The 13,357-nt window shown below is 42.2% G+C and overlaps 1 protein-coding gene across 4 annotated transcripts in view; it reads right to left on the bottom strand.

Annotated features, from left to right (window-relative positions):
• Nucleotides 1-13,357, bottom strand: part of LOC110521072 (1-phosphatidylinositol 4,5-bisphosphate phosphodiesterase beta-1) — a 241,742-nt gene that overhangs the window by 116,836 nt on the left and 111,549 nt on the right. The window lies entirely within an intron of this gene.

Raw genomic sequence — 13,357 nt, 5'->3', positions numbered from 1 at the left:
GCCTGTGGTTGTCTAGGTAACACATTAGACCAATTTGGTCAGAAATGATCAGCTCTTCAAGATGGAAGAGCCACAGAGCTGTGCGTGTGTGTACGTGTGTGTGTGTGGGAGCGCATGCGTGTTGTTGTATCATGGTATCCCAGTATATTCGAGGTGGTTGCTTCTCAAAATGGTTAATGAGGTGAGTTACTGGACGTGTCCCCACAGGCTACAATGCAAAGGGCTCTCAGTTATCGCCATTACACTGCAACAGGAAATGTCTGTTTCCCTGTATGAGAGACTGAGTGGCAGGGTTGGGGCAGACATGCTCAGTTAGTCTGACTTCACTGAGGGCGGCTGGCTGAATGACGCAACTGATAAATAAGAGATATGACTTTAGGAGCTGACAGAATGGAGATTAGCAACACATCATCGTCATCAGTCCATTGGGACCTGGCGGCTCAGCATCATAGAGCGGTTTCTGGTAACGTCAGCTATGATGTCACACACACACACACACACACCGAGCTGTCACCAACCATTACATTACTTGGGGCAGGCTTTATGAATCATTGTCATTAATGTTCAAGTTATGGCTTAATTTGTTATGAATGTACTGTATATTGTTATGAATGTACTGTATGTTGTTATGAATGTACTGTATGTTGTCATGAATGTACTGTATAGTGTTATGAATGTACTGCATGTTGTTATGAAATGTACTGTATGTTGTTATGAATGTACTGCATGTTGTTATGAAATGTACTGTATGTTGTTATGAAATGTACTGCATGTTGTTATGAAATGTACAGTATGTTGTTATGAAATGTACTGCATGTTGTTATGAAATGTACAGTATGTTGTTATGAAATGTACTGCATGTTGTTATGAAATGTACAGTATGTTGTTATGAATGTACTGCATATTGTTATGAATGTACTGCATGTTGTTATGAAATGTACTGTATGTTGTTATGAAATGTACTGCATGTTGTTATGAAATGTACAGTATGTTGTTATGAAATGTACAGTATGTTGTTATGAATGTACTGCATGTTGTTATGAAATGTACAGTATCTTGTTATGAATGTACTGTATGTTGTTATAAATGTACTGCATGTTGTTATGAAATGTACAGTATGTTGTTATGAATGTACTGCATGTTGTTATGAAATGTACAGTCGTGGCCAAAAGTTTTGAGAATGACACAAATATTAATTTACACAAAGTTTTCTGCTTCGGTGTCTTTAAATATTTTTGTCAGATGTTACTACGGAATACTGAAGTATAATTACAAGCATTTCATAAGTGTCAAAGGCTTTTATTGACAATTACATGAAGTTGATGCAAAGAGTCAATATTTGCAGTGTTGACCCTTCTTTTTCAAGACCTCTGCAATCCGCCCTGGCAGGCTGTCAATTAACTTCTGGGCCACATCCTGACTGATGGCAGCCCATTCTTGCATAATCAATGCTTGGAGTTTGTCAGAATTTGTGGGTTTTTGTTTGTCCACCTGCCTCTTGAGGATTGACCACAATTTCTCAATGGGATCAAGGTCTGGGGAGTTTCCTGGCCATGGACCCAAAATATCTATGTTTTGTTCCCGAGCCACTTAGCTATCACTTTTGCCTTATGGCAAGGTGCTCCATCATGCTGGAAAAGGCATTGTTCGTCACCAAACTGTTCCTGAATGGTTGGGAGAAGTTGCTCTCTGAGGATGTGTTGGTACCATTCTTTATTCATTGCTGTGTTCTTAGGCAAAATTGTGAGTGAGCCCACTCCCTTGGCTGAGAAGCAACCCCACACATGAATGGTCTCAGGATGCTTTACTGTTGGCATGACACAGGACTGATGGTAGTGCTCACCTTGTCTTCTCCGGACAAGCTTTTTTCCGGATGCCCCAAACAATCGGAAAGGGGATTCATCAGAGAAAATGACTTTACCCAGTCCTCAGCAGTCCAATACCTGTACCGTTTGCAGAATATCAGTCTGTGCCTGATGTTTTTCCTGGAGAGAAGTTGCTTCTTTGCTGCCCTTCTTGACACCAGGTCATCCTTCAAAAGTCTTCTCCTCACGGTGCATGCAGATGCACTCACACCTGCCTGCTGTCATTCCTGAGCAAGCTCTGTACTGGTGGTGCCCCAATCCCGCAGCTGAATCAACTTTAGGAGACGGTCCTGGCGCTTGCTGGACTTTCTTGAGCGCCCTGAAGCCTTCTTCACAACAATTGAACCGCTCTCCTTGAAGTTCTTGATGATCCGATAAATAGTTGATTTAGGTGCATTCTTACTGGCAGCAATATCCTTGCCTGTGAAGCCTTTTTTGTGCAAAGCAATGATGACGGCACTTGTTTCCTTGCAGGTAACCATGGTTGACAGAGGAAGAACAATGATTCCAAGCACCACCCTCCTTTTTAAGCTTCCAGTCTGTCATTCAATCTCAATCAGAATGACAGAGTGGCCTCCAGGCTTGTCCTCGTCAACACTCACACCTGTGTTAACGAGATAATCACTGACATGATGTCAGGTGGTCCTTATGTGGCAGGGCTGAAATGCAGTGGAAATGTTTTTTGGGGGATTCAGTTAATTTGCATGGCAAAGAGGGACTTTGCAATTAATTGCAATTCAGATCACTCTTCATAACATTCTGGAGTATATGCAAATTGCCATCAAACAAACTGAGGCAGCAGACTTAATTAACCTTTCTGATCTCCCCATCCCGGATCCGGGTTCGTGAATACAGACTCAAGCTCATTACCATAACGCAACGTTAACTATTCATGAAAATCGCAAATGAAATGAAATAAATATGCCATCTCTCAAGCTTAGCCTTTTGTTAACAACACTGTCATCTCAGATTTTCAAAATATGCTTCTCAACCATTGCAAAACAAGCATTTGTGTAACAGTATTGATGGCTAACGTAGCATTTAGCATTAGCATTCAGCTGGCAACATTTACACAAAAAAACAGAAAAGCATTCAAATAAAATCATTTACCTTTGAAGAACTTCAGATGTTTTCAATGAGACTCTCAGATAGCAAATGTTCAGTTTTTCCTGAAAGATTATTTGTTTAGGACAAATCGCTCCGTTTTCTGCGTCACGTTTAGCTATGAAAAAACCCCTGTATCCAGGATTGTGTAAATCTATCAGCAAGCTCATTAGCATAACACAACGTTAACTATTTATGAAAATCGCAAATGAAATGAAATAAATATGCCATCTCTCAAGCTTAGCCTTTTGTAAACAACACTGTCATCTCAGATTTTCAAAATATGCTTCTCAACCATAGGAAAACAATCATTTGTGTAAAAGTAGCTAGCTAGAGTTAGCATTTCGCGTTAGCATTTAGCGTTAGCATTAGCGTTAGCATCCAGCACGCAACATTAACAAAAACATAAAAGCCTTCAAATAAAATCATTTACCTTTGAAGAACTTCTGATGTTTTCAATGAGGATACTCTCAGTTAGATAGCAGATGCTCAGTTTTTCCAAAAAGATTCCTTGTGTATTAGAAATAGCTCCGTTTTATACATCACATTTGGCTACCAAAAAAAATCCATAAATTCAGTCCTCAAAACGCAAACTTTTTTCCAAATTAACTCCATAATATCGACTGAAAACATGGCAAACGTTTTTTAGAATCAAGCCTCAAGGTGTTTTTCACATATCTCTTCATTGATACATCGTTCTTGGACACATGCTTTCTCTCCTGAATCCCAGGAGAAAATGACCGCACCTGAAGATTACGCACAAATTTAGACAAAGGACACCGGGCGGACCTCTGGAAAATGTAGTCTCTTATGGCCAATCTTCCAATGATATGCCTACAAATACGTCACAATGCTGCTAAGACCTTGGGCGAACGACAGAAAGTGTAGGCTCATTCCTTGCGCAATCACAGCCATATAAGGAGAGAATGGAAAACAGAGCTTCAGAAATTCTGCTAATTCCTGGGTGATGCATCATCTTGGTTTCGCCTGTAGAATGAGTTCTGGGGCACTTACAGACAAAATCTTTGCAGATTCTGAAACTTCAGAGTGTTTTCTTTCCAAAACTGTCAAGAATATGCATAGTCGAGCATCTTTTCGTGACAAAATATCGCGCTTAAAACGGGAACGTTTTTTATCCAAAAATGAAATAGCGCCCCTAGAGCTCTAAGAGGTTAATATTTGTGTCATTCTCAAAACTTTTGGCCATGACTGTACTGCATGTTGTTATGAATGTACTGTATGTTGTTATGAATGTACTGTATGTTGTTATGAATGTACTGCATGTTGTTATGAATGTACTGTATGTTGTTATGAATGTACTGCATGTTGTGATGAATGTACTGTATTTTGTTATGAATGTACTGTATGTTGTTATGAATGTACTGTATGTTGTTATGAATGTACTGTATGTTGTTATGAATGTACTGTATGTTGTTATGAATGTACTGTATGTTGTTATGAATGCACAGTATGTTGTTATGAATGTACTGTACGTTGTTATGAATGTACTGTATGTTGTTATGAATGTACTGTATGTTGTTATGAATGTACAGTATGTTGTTATGAATGCACAGTATGTTGTCATGAATGTACTGCATGGTGTTATGAAATGTACAGTATCTTGTTATGAATGTACTGTATGTTGTTATGAATGTACTGTATGTTGTTATGAATGTACTGCATGGTGTTATGAAATGTACAGTATGTTGTTATGAATGTACTGTATGTTGTTATGAATGTACTGTATGTTGTTATGAATGTACTGTATGTTGTTATGAATGTACTGTATGTTGTTATGAATGTACTGTACGTTGTTATGAATGTACTGTATGTTGTTATGAATGTACTGTATGTTGTTATGAATGTACAGTATGTTGTTATGAATGCACAGTATGTTGTTATGAATGTACTGTACGTTGTTATGAATGTACTGTATGTTGTTATGAATGCACTGCATGTTGTTATGTATGTACTGTGTGTTGTTATGAAAGTACTGCATGTTGTTAGGAATGTACTGCATGTGGTAAATGTATCTCCAATATTATGTAATCTGTGGACTGACCAGAGGTTGAGAGACACTGGGTCTGTATAGCACCAGACGTTGAGAGACACTGGGTCTGTATAGCACCAGAGGTTGTGAGACACTGGGTCTGTATAGCACCAGAGGTTGAGATACACTGGGTCTGTATAGCACCAGAGGTTGAGAGACACTGAGTCTGTATAGCACCAGAGGTTGAGAGACACTGAGTCTGTATAGCACCAGAGGTTGAGAGACACTGGGTCTGTATAGCACCAGAGGTTGAGAGACACTGGGTCTGTATAGCACCAGAGGTTGGGTAAACCATGCTTTTGTAATAAGTAACCTTTCATGACACTATTCCTATAGGCTTTAGCTCAGTTGGATAACACGGTCGTGGGGCAAAATACCTGTGTTCAATACCCAGTTGCTCACACTTATATGACCAGTGAAATGGTTTATATGATGCCTCCGCATTCAGTAAAGATGCTTGTCTTCTGCAGTGTAAATACACATTTTATATGACATCGAAACATACAGACAACCATTCATCACAATGTAAACCATGTAATGGCAGAGCGACTGGGCCCTGCCTCCAAGGCACCGGAAACAACTAACATGATATTTCTCTCCCCTGTGATATCAGGGCTGCATACAAAGTGGTTCCGCTAGCATAATTATTAACACAACAAAAATAGTCTGTAAAGCATTTTGCCGCGGAAGCAAATTTACCCAATCAAACAAAAAGCATTCCGTGCCGTGTCACACTGATAAATGTCCCCTACATGTCCCTGACGCCCTCCAATCAAATCACCTGGGTGTATATACTGAGCACACACTGTCTGACAATGTAAAACACACACACACACACACACACACACACACACACACACACACACACACACACACACACAAACACAAACAATGTCTGAGGAACGACTACAGCCTTAAAGTTTTTTTGCCAAATACAAAGACAGGCCTTACTTCTTGGAAAGGTTGTCTAATATAGGTTTAATTCCCTACTGATTACTGTAGTGTAAAGAGATGGATGGTTGGAGAAACATCTCACGCCTACAGTCTCTCAGACGTGCTAAGAAGAAAGTTCTTCCATTCTTCATGAAGCATATGCCAAAGTTAGATGAGGCTGCATAGAATGTTGTTTCAACTAGATCAAGCCATTATTGCTAGAATTTTCTGGAATCATCTTGAGGCCATGGCATACATCCAGAGAAACGTCTTCTGTCTACATGTACTGTACAGCATACTGATAGATAAAGAGACAGTATACTATATGCAGGTGCTTTGCAGAAATACAGTAAAGTAGCACTCTGCAAATGAATGCAAACCTCATCCTCCACTGAAAGCATCCTAAACAGATTTCTGCCTGTACTATACACAGACAGACACACAGAGGGAGAGTTGTGCTGCACAGCAGTGGGTGGAGACCGGAGACCAGCAAGATCGATAGGCTGAAAAGTGCTGATTTATATGACCAATCAATCTTGCCGCACTTAGATGTTAAAAATGGTAGCCACGTCATCAATCAGTGGATTGAAAAATCACTTTCAATTTGCTAAAACATAGAACAGAAAAGTGCCCCTAGGTAGCGATGGACTCTGATAGATGAGATGAGAAGGGTTTTATTGGTGAGACACATCAAGACGTGTCAGAACATCAAATGCATATTTCACTGATGGATTTTTGTTGTTTGAACAGCGGAGCCTTTTGATATTGTTTTGTATGCAACTTGTAGATGGAACAGGATAAGACAAGTTCATTTCCATACCTCTAAAGCTGACTGTGTGTTGTTGAAAGAGAGAGAGAGGAAGAGAGAGAGAGAGGAAGAGAGAGAGAGAGAGAGCGAGAGAGTTAGAGAGAGGAGAGAGAAGGAACAGCCCTGAGATTTAATTTGCGCTGGTGCATTATGGGAGCAGTTGGCGGCGTGCCTGAGGGTCCTGTTGCCGCGGCGATGGGAGATTTAGAGCCAAGTGAGGGGCAGTATTACCCCTTCAAGCCTATGTGTTTGTTTTACCCCTTCAAGCCTATTTTTCTGTGTCTGTGTTTGCGAGGAAAAGAGAGAGAGAAAGAGATTGGTGTGTGTTGGGAGGTGTGCTTGAGAATTAGGGTGTCTGTTGCTTGCTTTCAGCTGTAGCGTGGGAACACAGTGCTCAGTCATTTTAAATATTCAGTACAGGGGAAGTGGTCCTCTAAGCAGGGTGATGCAGCCTGAAGGGATGGCCTTCCCTGCTCCCTGGACTGTCGCAAACCCTTACCCTTACCCTTACACACACACAAAAACACACACACACACACACACACACACACACACAGCTCTGTTTTACTTGATTCCCATTCAAAATCCTATTTTCCGTAACACCAAACCCTAAACCTAACCTTAACCCTAACCTGAACTCTAACCTTAACACCTAATCCTGATTCTAACCCTAGCCCTAATTGTATTCCCCTAAACCTAAATTTAACCCAGAAGCCTAAAATAGCCTTTTTCCTTTTGGGGGCCGGCAAAATGTCATGACTTTTCCTTGTTTTACTTCTGGTCCCCACAAGGATAGTAAAACCAAACACACACACGACCACCACACATATAGAAAAACACACACTCATGCAGACACGTTTGTCTCTGCCCAGGCGCAAACAGACGCCTGCCTGCCCACTGACACACACAGTTCTGAGCATCAAAACACACAGAGAGAGAGAGAGAGTGTCTGTCTGCAAGCTGACCTTGTCCTTCTCCTGACTCCTGTTCTCATACTTGACGATCCCAAACATCTATCAGTTTCTCTACTCCTCATCTGATGATACCTTTACTTTCCCTCATTATCCATTTATCCACAGCCATGTACGTGGCTACAGCGACTACATCTGCTCACCTCCGGACCTCATACAGCTGACCTCTTCTCTTCACACTGAGACTCTTTAATGGTAGTTCATTATAAGAACAACATCAGAATTCACCGGAGCGTGAAGGTATCTGAGGACTAGAAGTAAGAGTTCTAGAAGTCATTGAAGAAGAAACTCCAACACACCAGATTTCTTGTACGATCCACCATGTGGATCTCAAACTAAAGTTTGTGTCAAAACCCCTCAAAGTTTACTTGAAGGTTTTAGACCAGGAACTATTGACCCAAACGTTGTTTTGAAGAATGTCAAGTGTGCTGGAGTTTCTTTTAGTTTTTCTCCTCTTTGCACCCAGGTGAAACTAGCCTGGTCCCAGACCTGTTTGTGCCTTTGCCAACTCTGTCGCTGTCCTTGTCAAGCTGAGTGACAAGGAATCGGCATGATAGCACCAAAAGACTGGCACTCTGGCTAAGATGGAGCAACATGCAACCATGTTTTAAGAATAGTGTAATTGATAAATGATCAGATGGTTATGCACAGGTAGAGATATTGGTGTGCAAAAGAGCAGAAAAGTAAATAAATATAAACAGTATGGGGATGAGGTAGGTAAAATTGGGTGGGCTATTTACCGATAGACTATGTACAGCTGCAGCGATCGGTTAGCTGCTCGGATAGCAGATGTTTGAAGTTGGTGAGGGAGATAAAAGTCTCCAACTTCAGCGATTTTTGCAATTCGTTCCAGTCACAGGCAGCAGAGAACTGGAACGAAAGGCAGCCAAATTAGGTGTTGGCTTTAGGGATGATCAGTGAGATACACCTGCTGGAGCGGAGCTTTACCTAGCATTGGAAGCGTGAGTGAAAGAGGCTTTGTTGCGAAATAGAAAGCCGACTCTAGATTTGATTTTAGATTGGAGGTGTTTGATATGAGTCTGGAAGGAGAGTTTACAGTCTAGCCAGACACCTATGTACTTATAGATGTCCACATATTCTAGGTCGGAACCATCCAGGGTGGTGATGCTAGTCAGGCGTGCGGGTGCAGGCAGCAAACAGTTGAAAAGCATGCATTTGGTTTTACTAGCGTTTAAGAGCAGTTGGAGGCCACGGAAGGAGTGTTGTATGGCATTGAAGCTCATTTGGAGGTTAGATAGCACAGTGTCCAAGGACGGGCCGGAAGTATACAGAATAGTGTCGTCTGCGTAGAGGTGGATCAGGGAATCACCCGCAGCAAGAGCAACATCATTGATATATACAGAGAAAAGAGTCGGCCCGAGAATTGAACCCTGTGGCACCCCCATAGAGACTGCCAGAGGACCGGACAGCATGCCCTCCGATTTGACACACCGAACTCTGTCTGCAAAGTAGTTGGTGAACCAGGCAAGGCAGTCATCAGAAAAACCGAGGCTACTGAGTCTGCCGATAAGAATATGGTGATTGACAGAGTCGAAAGCCTTGGCAAGGTCGATGAAGACGGCTGCACAGTACTGTCTTTTATTGATGGCGGTTATGATATCGTTTAATACCTTGAGTGTGGTTGAGGTGCATCCGTGACCGGCTCGGAAACCAGATTGCACAGCGGAGAAGGTATGGTGGGATTTGAGATGGTCAGTGACCTGTTTGTTGACTTGGCTTTCGAAGACCTTAGATAGGCAGTGCAGAATGGATATAGGTCTGTAACAGTTTGGGTCCAGGGTGTCTCCCCCTTTGAAGAGGGGGATGACTGCGGCAGCTTTCCAATCCTTGGGGATCTCAGACGATATGAAAGAGAGGTTGAACAGGCTGGTAATAGGGGTTGCGACAATGGCGGCGGATAGTTTCAGAAATAGAGGGTCCAGATTGTCAAGCCCAGCTGATTTGTACGGCTCCAGGTTTTGCAGCTCTTTCAGAACATCTGCTATCTGGATTTGGGTAAAGGAGAACCTGGAGAGGCTTGGGCGAGTAGCTGCAGGGAGGGCGGAGCTGTTGGCCGAGGTTGGAGTAACCAGGAGGAAGGCATGGCCAGCCGTTGAGAAATGCTTGTTGAAGTTTTCGATAATCATGGATTTATCGGTGGTGACCGTGTTACCTAGCCTCAGTGCAGTGGGCAGCTGGGAGGAGGTGCTCTTGTTCTCCATGGACTTCACAGTGTCCCAGAACTTTTTGGAGTTAGAGCTACCGGATGCAAATTTCTGCCTGAAGAAGCAGGCCTTTGCTTTCCTGACTGACTGCGTGTATTGGTTCCTGACTTCCCTGAACAGTTGCATATCCGGGGGACTATTCGATGCTATTGCAGTCCGCCACAGGATGTTTTTGTGCTGGTCGAGGGCAGTCAGGTCTGGAGTGAACCAATGGCTATATCTGTTCTTAGTTCTGCATTTTCTGAACGGAGCATGCTTATCTAAAATGGTGAGGAAGTTACTTTTAACTGACTTGCCCAGTTAAATAAAGGTTCAATATAAAAAAAATGTAATGTGCAAGACAGCAGTATGTTGATGGCTGTAGACTTGTGATTTGTCTGGAAAGAACTGTGAATTAGCCGGAGCTAATGTGACCATTAAATCTCGAGCATGGTAGCTAACTGGCTCGTCCCAGGAAGCCCCAATATCTAAACAGGTGCCGTACACATACAGTACCTTCAGAAAGTATTCACACCCCTTGACTTTTTACACATTTTGCTTTGTTACAGCCTCATTTTAAAAGGGATTACATTTATATTTTTGGTCAGTGGTCTATACACAATACCCCATAATGTCAAAGTGGAATTATGTTTTTAGACATTTTTACAAATGAATTAAAAATAAAAAGCAACACTCTGTACCCCACAGAGTGAGTCAGACAGTGATTTTCAAACACAGATGAAACCACAAAGACCTGGGAGGTTTTTCCAATGCCACAAAGTCCTGGGAGGTTTTTCCAATGCCACAAAAACCAAGGAGGTTTTCCAATGCCACAAAGACCTGGGAGGTTTTCCAATGCCACAAAGACCTGGGAGGTTTTCCAATGCCACAAGGACTTGGGAGGTTTTCTAATGCCACAAAGACCTGGGAGGTTTTCTAATGCCACAAAGAGCTGGGAGGTTTTCCAATGCCACAAAGACCTGGGAGGTTTTCCAATGCAACAAAGACCTGGGAGGTTTTCCAATGCCACAAAGACCTGGGAGGTTTTCCAATGCCACAAGGACCTGGGAGATTTTCCAATGCCACAAAGACCAGGGAGGTTTTCCAATGCCACAAAGACCAGGGAGGTTTTCCAATGCCACAAAGACCAGGGAGGTTTTCCAATGCCACAAAGACCAGGGAGGTTTTCCAATGCCACAAAGACCAGGGAGGTTTTCCAATGCCACAAAGACCAGGGAGGTTTTCCAATGCCACAAAGACCTGGGAGATTTTCCAATGCCACAAAGACCAGGGAGGTTTTCCAATGCCACAAAGACCTGGGAGGTTTTCCAATGCCACAAAGACCAGAGAGGTTTTCCAATGCCACAAAGACCTGGGAGATTTTCCAATGCCACAAAGACCAGGGAGGTTTTCCAATGCCACAAAGACCAGGGAGGTTTTCCAATGCCACAAAGACCTGGGAGGTTTTCCAATGCCACAAAGAAGGGCACATATTGGTAGATGGATAAATAAATAAAATCAGACATTGAATATCCCTTTGAGCATGGTGAAGTTATTCATTACACTTGGATGGTGTATCAATACACCCAGTCACTACAAAGATACAGGCATCCTTCCCAACTCAGTTGCTAGAAAGAAAGAAAACCTCTCAGGGATTTCACCATGAGGCCAATGGTGACTTTAAAACAGTTACAGAGTTTAATGCCTGTGATAGGAGAAAACTGAGGATGGATCAACAACGCTGTAGTTACTCCACAATACTAACCTACTTGACAGAGTGAAAAGAACGAAGCCTGTACAGACTAAAAATATTCCAAAACATGCATCCTGTAATACTGCAAACAAATAGCCATTCACTTTTTGTCCTAAATACAAAGTGTTATGTTTGGGGTAAATCCAATAGAACACATTACTGAGTACCACTCTTCATATTTACAAGCATAGTGGTGGCTGCATCATGTTATGGGTACAGTATGCTTGTAATCGTTAAGGACTGGGGCCAAATCTAAACTGGAGTTGCTTACCAGGAAGACAGTGAATGTTCCCGAGTGGCCGAATTACAGTTTTGAGTAAATTCTACTTAAAAATCTATGGCCTGAACATGGTTGTCTAGCAATGACCAACAACAACCTACTTGACACAGCTTGAAGAATTATGTAAATAATAATGGGCAAATGTTGCACAAACCAGGGGTGGGAAGCTCTTAGAGACGCATTTACATTTGAGTCATTTAGCAGAGTGCATTCATCTTAAGATAGCTAGGGTGGACACGCTCAATAAAGAGGTTATCAGCAAAGTCAGAGCTAGAAGGGGGGGTTGAGATGAAGAGGGGGTTATTTAATACTCTTTGAAGAGGTAGGGTTTCAAGAGCTTTCAGAAGCTGGGTGGGATTCTGCTGTCCTAGCTTCAGGGGGAAGTTGGTTCCACTATTGGGGTGCCAGGACAGAGAAGAGCTTGGACTGGGCTGAGCAGGAGCTGCCCTCCCGTAGGAATGGAAGGACCATGAGACCAGAGGTGGCAGAACGAGGTATTCCTGTATTTCATTTTCAAATATATTTGCAAACATTTCTAAACACGTTATCACTTTGTTATTATGGGGTATTGAGTGTAGACAGGTGAGAATAACTCTCAATTGAATGCATTTTGAATTCAGCCTGTAACACAACAAAATGTGGAATAAATGTAGACTTTTTGAAGGTACTGTATATACACACAACAGGACATGCACATAGTAAACACATTGTAAATATGACAATAGCATACAGTATTTCAGAACGTGAACTACCGCTTGTGTGTGTGTGTGTGTGTGTGTGTGTGTGTGTATTTGAGCGTGTTAAAAATGTGTCTGTGTATGTTATTTTGCGTTTGTGACTTTGTTTATGTGATAGTTTATATGTGAATGAATAAATGTGTGTGTGTGAGAGAGAGTGTCAATCTTTGACCATAGGTCAGCGTATGTCCATTATACACACCACCTCATATTGATCATATTTGACTCCATCCCTTCATATTTGATTCCTTTACTTCATTCCATCCCTTGGTAGTGCAGTGGTTTATTAAGAAGGTCATGCTGCATCTGCGGAGCCTGTTTTAGACACGTCACAGTGGAGCACAGCAAGACATATAAGCATGGATCCTATTAGGACTATGAGACCAGCCTTTCTCCCTCAGCCTGCTCCATTTCCCGCAAACGACACCCCTAATAATCAGACACACCACACACACACACACACACACACACACACACACACACACACACACACACACACACACACACACACACACACACAATCTGCAGCTCCTGTCACTTTCAAATACTCTGGAAAGTATACAGACATGCATTAATAATTGTAACGGATTAGATTGATGGGATACTTCTTCAGATGCTCAAAGTGCTTTACATAGTAACGGGGCTCCCAATG

This window comes from Oncorhynchus mykiss, chromosome 4, assembly GCF_057628025.1.
Source record: "Oncorhynchus mykiss isolate SJ-2025 chromosome 4, ASM5762802v1, whole genome shotgun sequence".
In the NCBI taxonomy this organism is placed as follows: Eukaryota; Metazoa; Chordata; class Actinopteri; order Salmoniformes; family Salmonidae; genus Oncorhynchus; species Oncorhynchus mykiss.
The sequence above is the reverse complement of the archived record's forward strand: the minus strand, read 5'-3'. Positions and strand labels throughout refer to the sequence as shown.